General features: G+C 43.0%; 1 long non-coding RNA gene across 2 annotated transcripts; it reads right to left on the reverse strand.

Annotated features, from left to right (window-relative positions):
• Window positions 1-1,233: 1,233 nt before the first annotated feature.
• On the reverse strand, window positions 1,234-13,995 carry LOC112962565. 2 transcript variants are annotated; one of them, XR_003252351.1, is made up of 4 exons: window positions 13,703-13,995; window positions 12,735-12,809; window positions 8,986-10,715; window positions 1,234-1,982 (listed from the first exon to the last, which is right to left on the reverse strand). It is a non-coding gene; the product is annotated as an uncharacterized LOC112962565 (long non-coding RNA). The 2 variants fall into 2 exon arrangements; XR_003252350.1 differs by lacking the exon at window positions 1,234-1,982 and having other exon boundaries at window positions 4,850-10,715.
• Between the last annotated feature and the right edge of the window lie 5,243 nt (window positions 13,996-19,238).

The raw sequence follows: 19,238 nt of genomic DNA on the forward strand, positions 1-19,238 counted from the left end.
AGCTAGAGATTGCATTCAGTGTAAAAGTCTCTGCGAAAGCCCTTTTGTAGCATGCTCGAGTTGTGCACTAAAGAAAATGGAAGTTTATAACATAATTTGGTGTTAATGTATAAAGACGTAATTTTCCTCGTCCACCTAGGAGGAAAGGTGTCTGTATAGTTAAAGCAGCATCATGGGTTTAAGTTTTGTCTGAACACTAGTGGCTGACTTGATCCCAGTGCTTGACTTATTTATTTATTTTTTCCTAGCTGTAAAGTGAGAATAACACCAGTCTGTTTGGCCATGGAGATGGGAAGTTGCAATCACTGATGCTTGCAGAGTGCTTTGAAATCCTTAAATGGGGGATGCTATGCTAGATGGTTGTTCAGGCCTTGTTTGCCTCCTTTGCACCGACAGCTGCTGATGTCAGTCCCTGCCTGCCCTGTCCCTTCCCATTGCCCTACTCTCCGCGCTTGAAATGTCCGGAACCGTTTCGGTTTTGAACAGAACTTTTCAAATCCAATGTGAAAAAGCCTGCCTCTGTGGTTTACTGCCTCCTCGGGTAATGTCCCTTTAAAGCAGCAGCTGCTGCCAAGGTCTGGACGCCGTGGTCACTAAATCATTTAGAGCTGTGCCGTAGCCGAGGGCTTCCAGCTTCGCCTTTTGTTGCTGTCGCGCAGTGGGCGCTGGAGGGGCGCCAGGGCTGCGGGCGCCCATTGTGCAGCGGAGCCGCACATCTGCAGTGGAAGACGAGAACTGCGTGTCAGCTGCCAGGGCGAAACTTGTCAAAAGTGGTGTCGCAAGGCCCTGAAAAGGGGGCTGTCAGTTAGGTTTTTTTCCTGGTGCAGCCAGGCTCTTTGGGCCGTGTGTTGAATCTTGAGCTGTTTCTGTGCTTTAAGCTCTACCTTTCTCTTTGGTGGAGGGGATGGTGACGGTAAGAGAAGCGTGGCCAGAATCTCTATAACCGTAATAGACTGCAACAAAAGGTCTATTCACGTCTTGATGAACCAGGGATTTACGTGCATTAGTCCCCCCCTCTGTACTGAGAGGGGAAAATTGCCTGCTGAATGGAGAAAACTCCTCCATTCTGGGTCCCCCTCCCCATCACCTCCCCCCCACCCAGTCAATACATGGTGCCTGACGTGGCTGTTTAGTAATTGGGAATCGGTAAACTCTGTGCTGAGGTTATGGGGGAATTAAATGCTTCTTTGCCTTCTTGAACATTCACACAGACCAGCAGGAGTTTTTATTTATTATAGCTTTCTATTAATTTTAATTTTCAGTCCAAATGTGTGCAAACAAATTAAGTCAGGATGGGTTTACATCATAGCCAAGATACTTGTTAAATGAAATTTGTGTATAATGTATATATAGTACAGAAACAGCATGCCTGCCTCATTAGTGCAGTCAGAAGTAATTGCTCTCATTCTGAACGTTTATGTTGTAGCAATGCCCACAAGGTTTTAAAGAAGGTCCATGCTGCTGCATGCTGTACGAACACATGCAGCCTGTCTCAAGGACAGCTTTTGCAATGGTAAAACAGAATTCTCCATGACAGGGTGGAGTAAGCAAAAGTGGGGGGGATTTAAAGGTTTGCTCATAATTTCCAATCAGAGCTGKATTTTTCCTTGAGTCAGGAGAATAACTATTTCCTACGATGCGTTTCTACCCTTCCCACCTCCCAGTGCTTCCTCCAAGTCACTTTTCCTGAGAGGTCCTGAGGTCAGACTCAATGCCCTGAGTCAGTCGTCTCCGAGCAGTGCGTGGGCTGAGCCTGTGCAGTGCTCTGCGTTTTGGGGGGAGGATTGGGCTGGCGCTTCCTCCGGCTGGCGCTTGTCCATCGCTGTCGCAGGGAGAGCGTGGTCGTAGCGCGGGGCTGTCCCGTCGCTGATCTGCTGCCGCTCTGTGCACCTTGCATTCGTTGGTCAACTTCTGAAATAGGCTGAAGCTGTTGAGGCACGTGGCTGCCGTGGAGCCCCAACTTGCGATGTTGCAGGTCTTTTCTGAGGGCGTGTGTTAAATGAGTAGGATTATTCAAAAGAGCAAAGAAGCTGTATTATGTGGTGTAATAGAGAGGAAAACACCAACTCCCGTGGCATCCAGCCCCTTCCTGTCAGCTAGCGCTGAAGAGGTCTGACCCTTGGCGTGTGCTGCAGTCCCTTTGTACTTGTAGAAAGCTGGTGGGGGAGGATAGGAAGGAGAAGCACAGCTTTCCTTTAAAAACAAAGTGGAGAGCAGGAAGGAACAGCTGGTCTGTAAGCAGCCTTCTATTGCTGTAAATATATTTTCCATTAAAACACCATTGGGAACTGTGTCCCCACACTAAGGGAAGAGCTGATTACCATAGCATACATGCTTTGGGGCTGGAAAAATGTGTTTGTCCTGTTTGTGTAGCACTTGCTGCAGTGGGAGCTGCTCCACTTTGGGAGCTCCTAGATTCAGGCTCCCAAATGCTGCCGAAATACAAATGTGTTTCTAGGGATGTTCGTTCCTACCAAAAGCAAGCTCTCTGAGCAGCCTCCTTGGGAAGGCATAGAAAGAACCACATTTTTGTTTCTTGATGTTAACATTTAAGAATAACTCCATGTTAAAGTTCATGAAGCCATGGATCCTGCTGTGAATCCCCCCTCCTCTGAGATTTCATGCTAGCTGTCTTCATCTCTGGGATAATATGTCAGGAAAACTCACTGGATTTATAAAGGCACAGCCTGACTGGATTATGCTAGCAGTACATTTGGAAATGCAATTGGTCTCTTGAAATTAAAAATAACAGAGTACTAACTTTCATATGGCTCTCATAMTGCTGATACAGCTAATAATTAGGGAAGATTTGGAAAGAGTTATAGCAAATCATAAAAATAACTCTGAACTAAGGTCATAATTCAAGAGAAACCTTTGGTAAGTCTAGACACGTCATGTTTTCTTGATTAGGGGTCACTTACCTTCATACTTCCTTGCTGTAGTCAGTTCTGCGCTAGGTGCATGCAAGTGTCCCACATCCAGTCTAACCTAACTGAAGCCTTATTTTTGAAGGGATTATATTTTGCAACACTTTTTCATAGTCCACTTTTACAGTCAATCAAGTCAGTTAAAGTACTGACTGCTGCAGCTGAATTTTGGGCCTGGAAATCAGGTTTGTCCTCTTCTGTTCTTCATCCCTTGCTTGGCATAGCTCGCCCGTGGCGCAGCTTAGTGCAGCTGCTTCTGGTGCGCAGGGGTCGCTGGTGCCTCTGTGATGTCCTGTCTCTGCTGATGCCCAGCAGGCTGATCAGCTCCATGGGAGTATTTCGGTGGGGGAAAATACTCCAGTGAATAGGAATAACTTCCTTGGTTTTCAACCTTCTCTAATCTCGTGGGTTTTAAAATTGTAGCTTTGTGGCCCATACAGTCTATCATAAAAATCCGTTGCCTGTAACTTAGCTGTTTCACTTTTAGTGCTTTTCTGCAAGGGAAATCCTGGCTTGAGAAACTTTCTGGGCAACTGGCAAAAAAATCATGTCTTAAGTTTAGATTACTGAGGTTGGTGAGACCTGAATGGAGGTGACCTACTGCCATGGTGTGTAAAGATGATTGATGTTAAAATTGGAATTGTCTAGAGTGGGATTTGACTTCTGAAAGTAAAAACTAAGTTTTGATCATGAGGATCATCCTATGACTAACAGTGCTTAAGTGGGTCTTAAGAGTCAGGAGCTTAAAAAAATGCACCTGCYGGAATTACTGGTGGGCTCTCCCTGGTGATGACGGGCCACAGGACGGGTCGGGAGATGGGCATGGCAGTGTTTAATAACGCGATGCTCTATAGCTAACGCTGCTAGCTCGGATCCTTAGATTATGCAAATGAACAGTGCATTATTAGTGAGGCAGTGTTCAATTTTTAATGTAGTATGTGGAAGTGTAGTGATATTACTACCATTATTTAATTAGAAAGCTGTGTCTGTAACCATTGCAATCCCACTCTAAATTTTTTGCATGGTAATAACTGCTTTACACAAAGTTGGGAGTACCCATTTTTAATAACATCACATGTGTAAATACTGTTGTCTTCAAATTGCTAAGACCTTTTAGTGATACTGAGTGCAGTGAAACAGTCTGTATACAAATGTTTAAACTTCGTTCTGACCTTGTAAATCCTGTTTTCTCCCCAAGTGCAAATCTGGTGCAATGCAAACAGCAGTGCTTCAAAAATAACCCTAATTAGCAATTAGCAGCAATAAATCAGGCTTGGGTGGTGTGCTCAGTGCTGTTGAATTTGATAGTATATTATGGCACAAGTTGTGTAATAGGCATTTAACTGTCTTAGCTTGTAGTGCTGCTATTCACACATTAAGTAAAATATCTAAATGTCATGTGCGTTTCAGGAGCAGTTTAGTTTATAGTGTGTGCACTTCTCATTTAGTGGAAACAAGCCTTCCGCATTAAGGTAACAGATAACCTGAGAAAACTTTGTGTTTCTGAGGTATGGATGTCTTCAGTAAATATTCATAAATACAGAAATTCAACTCTTCTGATTTCCTTTTGAAATGCATCAAGTTTAAATATACAGGTTTCCTATTCAAACCAGAAAATACAAGTGTCATTAGAGGGATCTAGAGGCTAATTGAGCTTATAAAGAGGCAAATGGTATTTTGATGATGTTTTAACCAGAATGAGAAGTGCTTTTTCATGGCCCTGGGTACATGAGTTTTCTAGGGTCCTTTAGAAGTAACTAAAAAGCTACTCAGCTTTTTATAATATGTCCCATATTGTTGATAAGTCTTGGAAGTTCTCTTATTTGTGAATACAAGAAACGATGTTTTTTGGAGCAAACCTCCAGGGGTTCTGCGTCTGCTGSTGTTCAAATGTGGAAAAGTGACAGTGGTCACTACAGCAGCAACCGTGAAATGCCTCCTTAGCACGAGATTTAAAACTCTTTTAAAACTTAGTTTTCACAAATAGCTTTTAATTTTCTGTAGCGATGAAGTTTTAAGACATTTCTTTCTGCAGCTGTAGTGCCCTGGCTTGGTGACTTCAGTGGTGTCTGGGGTCAGAAAGAAGCTGCAAAACGATTCCCGCTTCCCCAGCGCCCTTTGCAGGGATTGCCTTGAAAATCTTGACTTTAAGAGGCTTTGAATTACTCCTCAATGGTACATGTAAAGTTAGGTGACTAATAGATATTATAAAAACTGATTTTCATTCCTGCAATAGTACTTTAAGGGTGGAGTTCTCTGCTTTCAGTGTTTTTCCTGCTGTCTAGCTTGGGCATTTATTACACAAATCAGTTCTTACTTACCCACTTTGAATATGTCTTTGAAACTTTTCACCACTGTTACATCAATGTTTTGATAATGCAGATTTGGAGTTTTGGGGAGTTTCTTGTAGATTTTGGCAGATTAAAAAGTCAGTGTAATATTTAAAAAGTAAATACTGATGAAGTGATCTCTTTAAAAGCCCTGACATTAGTGGAACTTTATCTTTTATGTACACATGCTATTTTAGATAATGTTTTTCTTCTTTTGTCCAGCACTTCTGTAAACTGGATAAATATTGCTGTTAGGCACATGGCTCAGGTGCTGAGACTCATCCCTCATCTGTTGATCCCCAGTCTCATACCTCAGTTAAAAGATTACATTGCCTCAATTTATCTTTATTTGAATTTTCCACTATGTGAGCAGTGTGGCCCAGTGTTATATTCACTGAACAGTATTTTCAGGGCCTCTAAAATGGCCATAATCTGTCTTTCTGCTTTGGGTCAGAAAATATGCTTTCTTTTGTTTAAAAAGTCAATGTTATGTTATTGTGCAGAAAAAGATGACACTAGCGTCTTTTTACACCTCGGTTTCTTTGAAAGAGTGTAATTATTGTTACTGCTTAAGAGGGTGGATACCATACTTGTCACTGGCTGTTTTCAGTGTACTTTACCTAATTCCTTACTTGATTTATTTTTTTTTTCTGTACCAACTGAATATTAAGGCTGTATTTATAGGTCACTCTTAAATTTAGGGGTGGATTGTGTCGCTGAAGCCGTATCGGGGCGCAGATTGCCGTGCTGTGTGATGAGCGGCAGGAGACAGACCCATGACCCGAGGTCTGATTTTGTGTTTCGCCACAAGAAGTTTTGGTGACCTCGCGCACCGCTGAGTAAGGAGAAGTGCTGCGCGTTGCGTGACGAAGCTGCAGAACTGGCAGTTTCTTTTTATGACTTAATGAGCTTGGGGGAGTAGGAAAAAAAGTCAAGGTGCAGCGGAGTTGAACGGAAGTCCAGCAGAAGGTGTAACTGCCAATTTACAACAGTGTAGGCGCTTTTGAGTGGGATGAAATCCTGAACTGGAGAAGGGGAACAACTGGTGGGTGACTGTTTAATACGTGTGCCAAGGAGAGGGTGCACAGCTTTCAGTTTGGAAGCGCTTCCTCTGGGACCACTTTTATATCATTTGCCCTTATCGTTCCTTATGGTTTCCACCGAGCCTTCCTGCCCGCGGTGTCCTGCTGGGTCCTCTTGCAGCTTTGAGCGGCGGCCAGCCGCTGTCAGGACGAACGGCTGTTGTCTTCGGTCGAGGAGGTGTCCGAGGCAGCGGTGTTAACAGGACTGGTCTCTCTGCAGGTAGCAAGTGACTCTGTGGATTTCTGCCCTGTGTTGTATTCTTCCATATATTAAAAGGTAGAGTTGGCTGAATTCATTAGTCGAATTATATCCTCTGCAATAACTGAGTTTCAGAATTTACACCAAACGGAGAGGTGTGTTTTCTTTCCCAACTGAGTATTTTAGATGCGCATGCTCTGATAAATTTATATGCAGAGAATCATTTAGTGTGTTTTGAAGACAGGTAGTTTCATTTTGAGCACTACTTTAAAGGATGCTGGCACTTATTCAAATAATAAGTGAAACCCCTTAACTCCAAGCTTAACCTGGAATTTGTGTCGTCTTCTCCGTGATCTTACTCCACTCATAACCAACTTTATGTCATGTAGTAACAAAGATGCTGATAGTGTTGTCAGCACCAGCTGTCCCTTTTTGCAGCCGTTTCTTGTACTGAATTATTTACTGCTGGGATTTATGCTATGTATATAGTGTAAAAGTTTTATCACATCAGTTGTGCATGTAAACTAGCTGCTGGATACTGAGGCAGTCTCCAAAGTGTTACAAGAATGCTGAAGGGAAGGACTTTCATTTAATTGGCTTTATCTGTGGCTCCAGATTTATTCATTCTTCCCTTTATCTGTAGTTTAACAAATAATCATTCTCCATAATTTGACGCATTGTATGGCCGAGTAATTATGTTCTAATTATGGAATCCCTTAACTGCAAAGTATAGTTTTGCAAAAGGTTTGGGTCTCTTATTAACTGTAGGCACATTTCCATGGGATCTTTTTTTCAGATGAATTTCAAGGTTCCCAGTACTGGAAAATTTTAGATTCATAATGTGTTTCTTATTGTTGGGACAATGAAACAGGAATGAGTAATGAAGAGAAGAATGAAAGGACTGAAAGGCAGCTGTTAGCCAAAAGTCTTAGGTTAGTGTTTTTTCAGTGCAGCCAGCAGGGATCACAGTACTGAAACTTCAGCTGAAATGAAAGGGTGRGGGGAGCAGGGTCTCTGGCTTGTAAACCCCTCAGTGTATTAAAGCTCGATATAGTGAAACATAAGTAGGAGCTTTAAGTAGGTTTATGTACCTATGGCTAGCTACTTTTTTCTTGATCACTCTTTCCTGGATATCTTTCAAAAAAGAACTAATGTGCATCCATTAGGTGACTGCTATAATAGTTCCATAGCTTTTCAAAGTGAAATTCAACAAATGATGATTTAGAAATCAAGAAACAATTTATTAAAGGCTAGTGAGACCAGCCCTCGTGAGCAGTGTGCCTGAGAGCATGATCCCCATTTCTTTTTGGTGGAATATCTGAAATGCTTTTGTTGCAGATGTAGAGCCTGTTGTTCACTGATGCTTTCCTGGGTAAAGGCCTCGTATTGTTTTACTTAATAAGCTCAATTACAGTTTCCTTATTTATGTTTGTACTGATTATTTCCAGTAATCATATTGTATTAATGTTCATTTAGATGACGATCTCATTGTCTTTCCATGGGACAGTTAGTTGGCAAGACTAAGAAGGCCTTGAAGAAAATACTGATACGCTACTAAAGCCGAAGGTGCCTGGTGCATTAGGTCATTTTTAAGGAGCTTGAGAATATTAGCAAAGGCACGGACCGGCGGCGTTGCTGGCTTTGCCAAAGCAAGCACTTGTTAGTTGCCAGCCATTTCCTGCCCTATCAGAAAGCTTCAGGGGAGAAAAGACTGCTTTTACATCCTGCTCGGAAAGGCTAGCGTAAGGGCTGCATTATCTGATACTACCAACGAGAATATATTGCCGAGCTTAATACTCTTCTAAAATGTTATTTCCTAAAGATGATGTGCCCCAATTTTATTGTAATGTTAATATCTTGCATCTATTGAGACCTGGACTTGTTAGGAGATGCTGGACTCATTCCAAGCCAGGTAATTTGATGCTGTTTTGTTTGACAAATGAGGGTATGCAGCCCGCGGTTGCCACAGCGCGAATGGCAAGTGATAAATCACAGGTGCGGTGCTTGGCTGGGAGGCTGACTTGTTTGCAGTGATCTTCAGAGGATGTGGAGGTGGCCGTGGAAGGCAGACCTTCAAATGTGGCTTGCGGGGGGACGATGGAAGAAAACCCTTTAGTGACGTTTCTGTGCGTGTGGATAAGGAGTGTGAAGCCAGCTACATATTTTTACCTTTATGGGAGTTGGGCTTTCCTGTTATATAGGAAAATACCACTTCTCATTTAGCTGTCTGGGTAAATGCCCAAGAATTGCGCTGCCTTCGGTTTTAGAGAGGGATGAAGAGTTACTTGTCTGTACTAGACATCCATAACTAAAGATTCTGCTGGTGCTCAGGAGAAGGTGAGGGACAGATGTGTACGCAGCCTTGGTGTGTGCCTGTACATACTCAATGTTTTTTTCCTAAGTTTTTCTAAGCCTGGATACTCTTTTACAAATCCACAAACACTTACTTCTTTTTTTATCCAGTAGTGTTCAGACAGAGGTACTCAGACTGGTGTCGCATTCTCCTGCAGGGAATAATTTGTTGAGTCCATAAGGAGGTAGCAGCTTTTGGGTGTGAAATATCCTCTTCTGCCTGAGGAATTCAGAGAGGGAAATGCATAATCCGATCTGGGGGTGGGGGCTGTGCTTTTGTTATCAAAATTGCCGTAGAGAGCCTCTCTGCAACAAGGTAACCCGGTCTGGGTTGGGATGTTGTGTCTGTTTACAATTTTGGGGGCGGGATATCCTGAGAAGAGTCTGTTATTGCCTTGCTTTTAATGGGACTTGTGCGTGAGCACCAACGGGTAGGATTTGGCTCTGTGGAGATGTCCCATTAAATGCTCTAGGGAATAGGTCTTACACGATGTGCTCATTTCTCTGGTATAATTCCTTATCACCGGTGCCATTAAATGCACCATTACCAGCCATCTTATGTAAATGATTTTTCCAGTCTTTTCTCTTAGTTCAAAATACCCTTTTGGAGGGCTCTTGATTAGTTGAACTCAATTTGCTCAAAGGTTAGCATGTTAAATTGGTATTTGGTTTTCATTAACCTGTGCAGTAATATCTTGTCATTAGGAGAGGCCTTTTACAGGGTCTCCATCATCATTCATTTCTTGTAGTTAGGTGCTTCGCTTTTTCTTTTTTTATCCGATACATGCTATCAGGGATATTGCCTTAAAAAACAACTTGTCTTCTGTACCATGTAAGAACAAACTCCGCAGCAGCATCTTACAGCAACTTCTTTACTCAAAAATACTTCCTGGTGGACGCAGTTAGCAAGAGCATCCGTCTTTTTCTGGAGTTTTTTAATTWGTGTTAGGTTGTTGGCAAGGTGTTATCATGATTATAATTGCTTAGGATAAGAATATTTCTTCCTTTGTTGAAAGAGGCACGGCTGAATGATCAAAAATAGCACTTTAAAGAAATAAATCTAGGGAAACTGGTCAGTTTTTCTGCAGTGGCTTAGGAAAAGGCGCCTTGCCTTTTCTTCATTGAACGTTTGCCTGCAAACATTTTCCAAAGCGATTACTGCCATCGTGATTATCTTAAGTCATACTTCTGCGCTTCATTCCTTCCCTCGCTGTTTTATTCATAGTGTCTTAAGGCCTGATAATCTTTTATGTGTTTATCCTCTCTCTACTTGTGGGGGTGAGAGGAGAGGCAGGACCGCTAGGCCGTTTTACAGACAGGAACCTGGGGCACAGATTTTGTCCAAGATCGCGCAGGACGTTTGCCACTGAACAAAGATGAGAGTCGCAGTCCTCTCAATCGCTGAACCTTCTTTCCTACCCGGAGCTGCTTTTTAATTTGGCCCTCGCTTCCCAGAGGCCTTACAGTAAGAAGAGAGAGAAAAAGGTAGGGCAGGAGAAGGTTCTATATACCACTGTTTCATGTTGATTTAAAAGTCTAAAAATCAAGCTAATAAATTGTAAACTTCATTGTTCAATCAGCCGTGACTGCAACAGATGAGACTAAATTTTTGCAGATTATAATGAATAATTATTCATATTAGAGTTCTAATATCTCTCTAGTTATGAATAAAATCATATGCAAAACCAAAACATAAAATCATATTCAAACAGAAATGAAAAGGTTTGTTTTTTAAGTCCCAAGTGTTTGTAAATAAAGTAAGCAGTATACATTCTTTGTCCTGCTGGCCTCTCTCCAGCTGCCCAAGCATCCAGCTACTTCTGCTCTACAACAAGAAAAAGATAGTTTTTTTGTGAAAGATGTAGGTGCACCGAGTGACAAACAGCATAGTGAAAAGGTTGCAAGTAGRAGGCTTGGACAGAACGCTATGAACGTCCGATGCATGCTGGATGCAGAGGACTTTCAAGAGATATGGAATAGAAAATGCAAAACTGCTAAGAAAGAGACTCCCCCCCGCCCCCTTAAGTAATGACAGCTTGCACGTGTACCAGCAGCAAGGAACGTAAGGGCACGGTCCGAAGCCTGTGGTTGCAGTAGCCTTCTGATTGATGTTTAGACTATCTGTTACCTGGTAATTGCTACCTATCAAAACTGCATTGTATTAATATGACTGATCATTTTAGGTGGTTCACACAACTCCTGCTCCTGTGCTGCTCAACGCCTCATTTTGAAGTGCAGTCATGTTTCTTCCTCCTGATGTTTCCCTTGCTCTCATACCAGATTGATAAAAGCAACATCTTTGAACATAAATAAAATTAATGGAACAATAAAACAAATTGTTTTCTACTAAATCCTCTCCGTTTGCTTTGCTTAAAAAAATAATACGTTACTCCAGGGATAAAGAAAAGCAGCACAAGAAGAGCTTTGAGTTAAACGAGTTTCTTATGTGCTTTCCATTTCAAAAGAGAGAAGCATTCATTGAAACGTTTGCTGTAAGAAAGCAAAAACAGCAAGTTAATTTTTGGTGCCTGAGACTGACAATAGGATATGAAATTAGACTTTCCATATGCCTAACAAAGGTCAAAATTGTTGGAGAGGAAAAATGGCAAATTCCTATCCTGATGGAAAATGTGAATATTATAACTTTTCCTCTGGTAGCCTGGAAATACACCCTATTCTTGAATTATTAATTTTATCAACTCACTAGTTCTGGCTGCAAAAATGCGTTCTTCAGTTTTGCAACAACAAAACTATATAATACTTAATGTCTATTTTTAAAAAAATATTGCTTGTGGAAAGGTATGTGATGGTGAGCAATTCTGGTTGTTTTCTTCTATTAGTAATTTCACAACTGCAATATGTGCCTCACTAGAATTGCAGCAGGAATCACATTTTATCTGAAGTGCTACAGGTTGGAGTCATCTCTCAACGAAAACCGGTGACCAAGCCAATTTCAGAAGCGGCCATATGGCATTCTCTAATGTCTTTAGCTATGAGACTGTTCTTCCCTCCTCCAGAATTGCTCTGATCTGCTTGATGTCTGCAGATAACTCCATTCTTGTGATTTGTCTGCAAAAACAGTAATTGAAGGAATGTACTGAGGCAGAGGGAGGGAATAAAGTTGGGATTTTTCAGGGCGTTTTTTAAAAAATTATCAGTGATCAAGGAATGAGATCTGTTAAAGATTGGTGTACAGGGGACAGAAGTCTGGCAAAGGCTGTAGGTTTAAAAAAAAATAAAAATGAAGTCAAATCTTGCTTTAGCTCAGCAAGCTACTACTCATATTCTTCAGTCACATCCTTGCTTATCTTGAGGTAACTGGTTTGCCTGTCCATACCTTCAGATCCGATGGGATGAAGGAATGAAGTTAAACATTTAAGGGAACTGTTCACAGGTGCAATTACATGGCAAGAGGGCTTTGACCTGTTGAAAATACGTTAGCAAAGAGCTGTGTCTGGGCTGCACATCCAGGATTACCGTGGCCAGCCCCTGCGCGCAGCAGCGTAGCGCTGAGGCTTGGCGAGGCTCCCTGCCTTGGAAAGCGGTGGTTTTGGTGGGCTCTGCCGTCTTTCCTGCCCCGTTGCTCCCTCCTTGGCACTTGTGCGAGCGTTTGTTCAGTGTCCTGACTCGGAAAACACCTCCAGGTCGCGGGTGCCCGAAATGTTTGGGGGGATTGGGAGGGATGCGGTTGGGAGCGGCCAAGGGCTGCGCTTGTGGGACCTTACGGGAAAGGCCGGGAGGGCTGCGGCGAGCCGGCTCGGGGTCGTCCTGCCGTCCAACCCCTGCGGCCCCAGGCTTGTCCTGGAGGCGCGCAGCGAGAGGAGGAGAGGCCCGAGCGCCTCACCTTTGAATCGGGATAAGTAGTCATTGAATGCTGTAGGAGTCTTCAATTTCTGGGCGACGCTTTGCTCTATTAAAACTATAGAAACAATACAAAAACAACCAAAACCCAGGCTTACCTTAAGAAAAGACAGCGGGAACATAAAACAGCCCTATCTGTTATGCTTCATTAAACAGGGATTTAGAAATCCCCTTAATGATTTTTTGGGTTCATTTACTGAATTTTTGTTGTCTTCTTTTTTTAGGTTAAATTACACAACTTTGTTATTACCCTTAAATAGTAGCAGAAGAAAGAGAACCTGATTCAAATGTGAATTTCTTGAGGAATATCACTTTTTCAAAAAAGAAAAAAAAATCTTTTGTATTTTTAGGTGTTGCAGCTTTAGATGCACGTTTCTTAGTGCACAGATTAAGAAGCGTAAGTATTAGAAACTTGCATAAATAAGATTAGGCTGGTTTGCAATAGCAAAAATATTGCTGAAGCTCGTGACCTAACATAGGCAAAGATTTAAAAATAATAGAAAAACAGAAGTAGATGCCTTAATCTTATTTGTAATTGTTTCATTCTGTAGTTGCCCTTTCACTCCTTTAAAAAAAAAAAAAAAGTTCACTTTTTTCATTGGTTGAAAATGCAAAATTCATCTTCTGTATTGCAGAGGCTTTGGGCTGTTGYCATTCAGCAGTTTTATACTTTCTCCTTAGGCTAAATAAGCAGCTCGTTCCTGAAACACCAGATGACGAGGATTACCCTCCCCTCCCCATCGCAGGCTAATAAAGCTAAGTCCGAAAAAATATTGTCTTAGAAAACTGGCTGCTCCTCCCTGAAACAAGCCCTAAGTGAAGCTCTTGGTTTTCTCAGCCTTAATCGGTTCGAGGCGAGACGTCATCAGAGTCGCTTGGGATTGTTTCAGGCCAGGCTGTCAAGTGCGGAGAGTGGAGCAGGAGCTTATTGAACGTAAAACCTGCGCTCACCTTTGGTATGCCGCCGTTCCAGTCTAAAGAGCTCTCGGAATAGCTTTCTTGCGTGCCTCTCGAGTGCGTTTTGTGCGTGTGAGTATACTCTTAAAAAGAGTTTGCTCAGGGATGTAAATACGTGCTTTCTTCACAAATGGAGTCTTTCTCCAAGTCCTGCCGCTCTGCCCTGCAGGTCAGAGGGCTGGTCGGGGAAGCCCAGGCACCGGTGTCATGCTGGACGTGCCGCCGAGAGCGCCGTGGGGACCTGGTCCTTGCCCCGGGGTCCCGGCTTCTCCGCAACCCAAACAGCAGCCGACTGACTGGGCGGCTTTTGGGAGGGGCAGGGGAAATGTCATGTGGAAAAATAATGCTCAGGGCAGGCACCATGCAACAGTTTTTCCTATCGCTGCGCTCCAGATTCAGTCTTTGGGTGTGGGGGGATTTGTTTTTTTTTCTTTTAACATTGCATTTTGAGAATGCAACACTTGCTCTGGCTGAAGGTTAAGCTGGGTCAACTTCAAAAAAAAACCCAAAAACCCAACTATATATGAGGCCAAATTGCATTACCGTGTAGCTTAGATGAGTTTGTCTTGGCCATGGTGTGCCTAAGGCATCCCAGGGCCTTGGTCGGTGGGCTGGGCTCTCCTGTTACCCCASCCTGTGCTCGGGTGCAGGAGCCCTTGGGCAGCCGGGTGGTTAATGCTGGCTGGGGCTGGGTGCAGCTCCTCCGCTTCCTCCAAAACCCGTGGGAAACCGGAGCGAAAGAGGGAGTGGGACACGCAGGCGGTGGAAAGAGGTGGAGATGCAGGGCATAGGCTGGAGTTCATACTACATAAGCGAGAGTCGCCCTGCATCTAACAGAAATCTGAGATCGTCGTGGGGATTGTTCAGGATGAAGGGATTGCACCTTCGCTCTTCAGCTTTACTTGGAGCAAGGTACACCAGCTCTTCTGTATTTCTGTTTATTCATTTATTTATTTATTCCTTCAAACCACTTTTGGAAAGGCAGGGTCAACTTGAGAACAGCCAGGAGAATGAAGGAAATCAGATGCAAGCTGAAGCCTTCGGCAGGCCCGTGCCCGGGTGGGTGAGATGCTGGCCGCAGGCAGTGTGCGCCGCTGGTGTCGGGGGCTGCCGCGGGATCCTGGGCCAGGCCTGATGCCAGGAGACCTCCGGGTCCCCCTGAAGCCTGAGAGCTGAGCTGGGCAGGGTTGWGCTCGAACAGCTCCGGCTCTTTCTGTCCCCAGGGGCTCTGTTTCCACCCGTCTCCTGTCCCTGAAAGGGAGGAACCTTGATTCTTCCTTGTGTGTTTGGAAGGAGAGGAGGAGGGAGAGCCTGGGCTGTGTGGGGAACATCCAGGTCAGGAGAGAGGGGTTTGGGGCATGTTGCAATGTGAAAAAACGCCAAGAGGGAGGGTAGGCCCATTTCAGGGAGCTGTGCCCCAACGTGCATCAGCCCTTGGGAGCGAAACGGGCTCAGCCGCTCGCTGCGGAGGGAACGCGCGTGGCCGCTGCCTTCCCGGCGGGTCCGCAGTGCGGAGCTGTGAGTTTGGCGTCCCGGTGCACTTGCTGACGCATCCTTGTGCTCTGTGTGTGTATAGAAATTAGCATCTGAAAGCAGGCCTTCAAACACAGATCTGCTGGGGAGGGTGAAGAGTGTGTTTGCTTTTCAACAGTCAAATGTGATAAAAATAGTTTAGAGCTGGGGTTTTCAGAACAGCATGCACAGGTGAGGTGTATGAATATTACTGAAAAGGAAATTGGGTCTCTGATTCCTTTAGGCTCTCACGATGGGTTAGCTTATGGCTGTAAGTATGCTGGTGTATTTAGTGGTGCAGGTCCTGTGGTGTCTCGTGTGTGAATTCAGTTGTATGTAATGCAGGATCAGTACAAAGCACCTTATTACTGGATGCTCGCTGCAGTAAGTTTTACTAGTAAATTCTAGTGTAGTATACCATAACTTGGTTGCACCAAAACTGTGCACCCTGAAGTGGAGACTTTATTGAAAATCAGAGTTAAAGTTGTAAAACCTGACCATGCATGTTTAAGACTTCCCTGTTTTGCTTAAGTATTCAGACTCCTAGAACTAGTCTCTTAAACCTGCCCCCTCCCAAGCTCTCTTGATCAAAGCTTGTTTCCTCCAACACACTGGTGCGTGTTTTTACCAGTTGGTAATGGGGATTTTGTTCTGAGGACTGGAATAAAGGTTTTCAGCCTCTTCGGTCTAGCATCTGTGGATAAGTAGCAAGGATTTGGGAGAGTTGACTAAGAAATACAAACTAAACGTGCTGTGGAGTAGGGGATGTATATGAAGATTCTTAAGGTGTCCACTGAAAACTTGGTAAGGGTCTCAAAGGGGACTGTGAATCCATTAGTTTATTAATCCATTAGGTGCTTTACTTTTTGCAAGATTTCTGGACAATAGTGAAAGAATACAAAATAGGCAGTGTTAGAAATTAAATAATCCCCTCCCCTCATGCATACACTCTTTTATGAGTTTAAATTGAACCTCTTACTACTGTTTGTATTTTATAGATGTGTTCATTTCTTTTATTCCTTTAATGTCGACAAAAAGAGCCTTTCACGGGAGTTCAGAGAGTTTATTTTAAGTGATGTATTATTTACACAGTGGTAATGACTCCTTTGTAAAGATGTCTTTTGAAACTTTTTAACATGCATATTATCATTTAAATTCACACACTGAGACTATTTAAAATGTGTATTACAGTGTACATATGTATTTAGGGGCTTGTGTATATTATTTTATCCTAATGGGTAATCCATCTTTTCACTGTGTATTTAGGGACACTTAAATTCATGGATTATTCAGCAGTTGAGTGTGCACATTAGCTTTGCAAGCTGAAAGTGAGAAGAAATGTTACTGTATTAGAAAAGAAAAAATAAAACAAAAAAATGCGCAGTAAATTATTTGTGTGCCCTGGTCTTGCAGGTGGATCCACTAAGAATCAGTCCGTATATATGTTGTGCCTAGAGCTATTTGCTTTATGTCAGGAAAAAAAAAAACACCCTTTCAGCAAAATGCAGCGTTCTTGCTCCTCAACCACCTTCTGTTTGCATTCCCTTCAGGTTCCAGACAAGCAGTGAGGAACCTAAGAGTTTTAGCTTAAGGAAGAAGGTTTCTCTTAATTCTTGGCAGTAGCTATGCCTACTAAGAAAGCATAATAGCATTTTCATTGTCAAAGCTGCTGTCATTTGAGAAGTAGTGGAAACTGGCAGAATTGGAAAATGCTGCTTTATAAAGACTTAATTTTCAAGCTTCTGTCTGGTCAGCTTTTTGGATTGAGAAATACCAATGTCAAGCTTAGCTTTGATCTCATATTGCATATGTGTTTTTCACCAACACCAAGAAGAAACATGTTAAGGATTCCCTCCCCCCCCCTTTTTTTTTTCTCTTTGGACAACCTGCAAAAAAACAGAGCTGCTGACACTTCACAGAAGGCTTTGCTGTCTAGAAATGATACAAATTCTGCATTTCTCTTCATTCACTTGTTTACTTCCAAGAATGCTAACATGAAAACAGGATCTTTCTCTCTGGAGAATTTGTCTGCTTCTGGGGCAGTCTTGAAATGCAGATAATGATCAACACCTCTTGTTCTTCAAGAAACACAAAACAGCAGCAGCAGCTTCTGGGTAATAACGGGTTAGTATCTTGTTCCTATTTAACAAAGCATATCTTCGTGTTTGAGATAGGTCAGGCTTATGAAATAAAGCGTACAGTCGGGGAAGCAGACTCCTGGCAGCTTGCAAGACAGCCCTTCCCCTTGCTAAATCATCCTTCGTGCAGAGGAGCAGTGTGCTGTCCCCAGGACCCTGCCCCCCCGCCTGAGTAGCTGCTCATTCAAGACTTTTTAATGTCTTTTTAAGAGATGCTGAGCCACAACAGCGATGACTGAATTCAAAATTGGAGTTGTGGCAGTAACTGACTTTTCTTAAAAGAAATGTGACTATTTTTGTTCTGAAGTCCCTTCAGATATTGATTGAACGTGGGAATGGTACAAAAACTAGTGAGCAGCTAAAAACTGGATTATCGAAATTATTTGTGTTTAGCTTTGCTAGCAAAATTGAAGTTTGTAAGCTGTGTGTAGGCACAAAGGAGCAACGTAGAGCCATTGGACAACAGCCTCTGTGCATCTCCTGTAGTCCTCCTAAAATCAGCCCTTTGAGATGCAAAAAGGGAATGGATTGGATTCAGCCATCCGAGGCAAGACCGTTCAGGCTGTGAACGCTCAAGCAGAGAAGGCAGGCGCGTCCTGAAGGGTGAGCTGCTTGTGCACTTGTACCTCCTGGAGTCAAGCAAGCAGGTGTCTTTCTGCTCACTTGTACTCAGGTATGAGCTTTGCTCCTGCGTAGGCAGCTATCCGCACCGGTTTCTGCAGCGTCTTATCATCAAATGGCACAAAGCTGTTAATCAGCACAGTCTGTTTCAAGGAGGAGGAGGACATGCAGGTAACAAAAAGCAAAGCAGTAGCTTTTCCCAAGTCTTCTGACTTGGGACATGGCCTCAGATACTGGTTATGAATCAGTCGAGGTTTGTGTTGTCTCTGTCTAGATAGAGAATTGCAGTTGCTCTCTTCTGCAACGCGTTGCAATCTTGCGTTTCTGTCCTTTTTTGTTTGTTTGTTTATGGGTGAGTCTTTTTGGTGCTTGCAGAATTTCTTTTGGTGGTAACAGAGAGACTGCTATCCCACAGCAATATTTTTCAGCTCTAGGCTTGTACTATTATCTCCTGTGTTATGAACAGCAGATAATACAGTATATAGAAAATCAGTCCTCCTTTAAGAGAAAATGCAGTTCCTTTGGATTCTCTATTGCTGGAAGAAGCTGAGCTTAGTGACAGGAACATCCAACTAAAAGTCGTCATTTTGCTCTTTTGATTTTTGACATAAACACTGTAATTAACTTTTGATCGCAGTCAATTTTCATATGCCCAATCCCAGGAAAAGTTAATGTCGGATAGCAAAAGCACAGACATTTCTCAGCTCTTAACCAAGTAATGTATGGGTGTATTTTCTGCAAAGCCTGTTAGGCTTTTGACACCAGTGCATTATTTACCATTTTCCCAAACATTTCCTGAAGTGGTGGTGAGTGAACAGACAATATTATCAAAGCATAAAATAGTATCAAGTTTTTGACTGTCTTTAATTGGTCATTTTGACTGTTTTGTCAAAATCCCAGCTGTTCTGAATTAAATGCTGTTAGGTAGATGTTATAGAATTTGCTTTCTGCATGAGCACAGGGGATTTTTCCACCCCCACTTTTCAGCCTACTATTACCACTACAAGAGGCTTGTCATCCTACACTTCTTAAGGAAGCCAGATTTTTGGCTTGGATTCAAACATATGTTTCTCTGTTGCTGCCTGTGCTCTGCTCTGCCATTGGAAACCAGTTTCAACTGATGCTCTCTCCTGAATTTCCTTCCCCCACTTCTGAAATGCTGCGAGTATCATATCGGGGTGATGGGTGGATTGACAAGAAGATCGGTACCTCCTCAGACCACTGAACTTCTGCATCTTACAGCAAATTAACAGATTTGT

The sequence above is a fragment of the Apteryx rowi genome, unplaced genomic scaffold, assembly GCF_003343035.1.
Source record: "Apteryx rowi isolate R43461 unplaced genomic scaffold, aptRow1 scaffold_15, whole genome shotgun sequence".
NCBI classification, from domain to species: domain Eukaryota; kingdom Metazoa; phylum Chordata; class Aves; order Apterygiformes; family Apterygidae; genus Apteryx; species Apteryx rowi.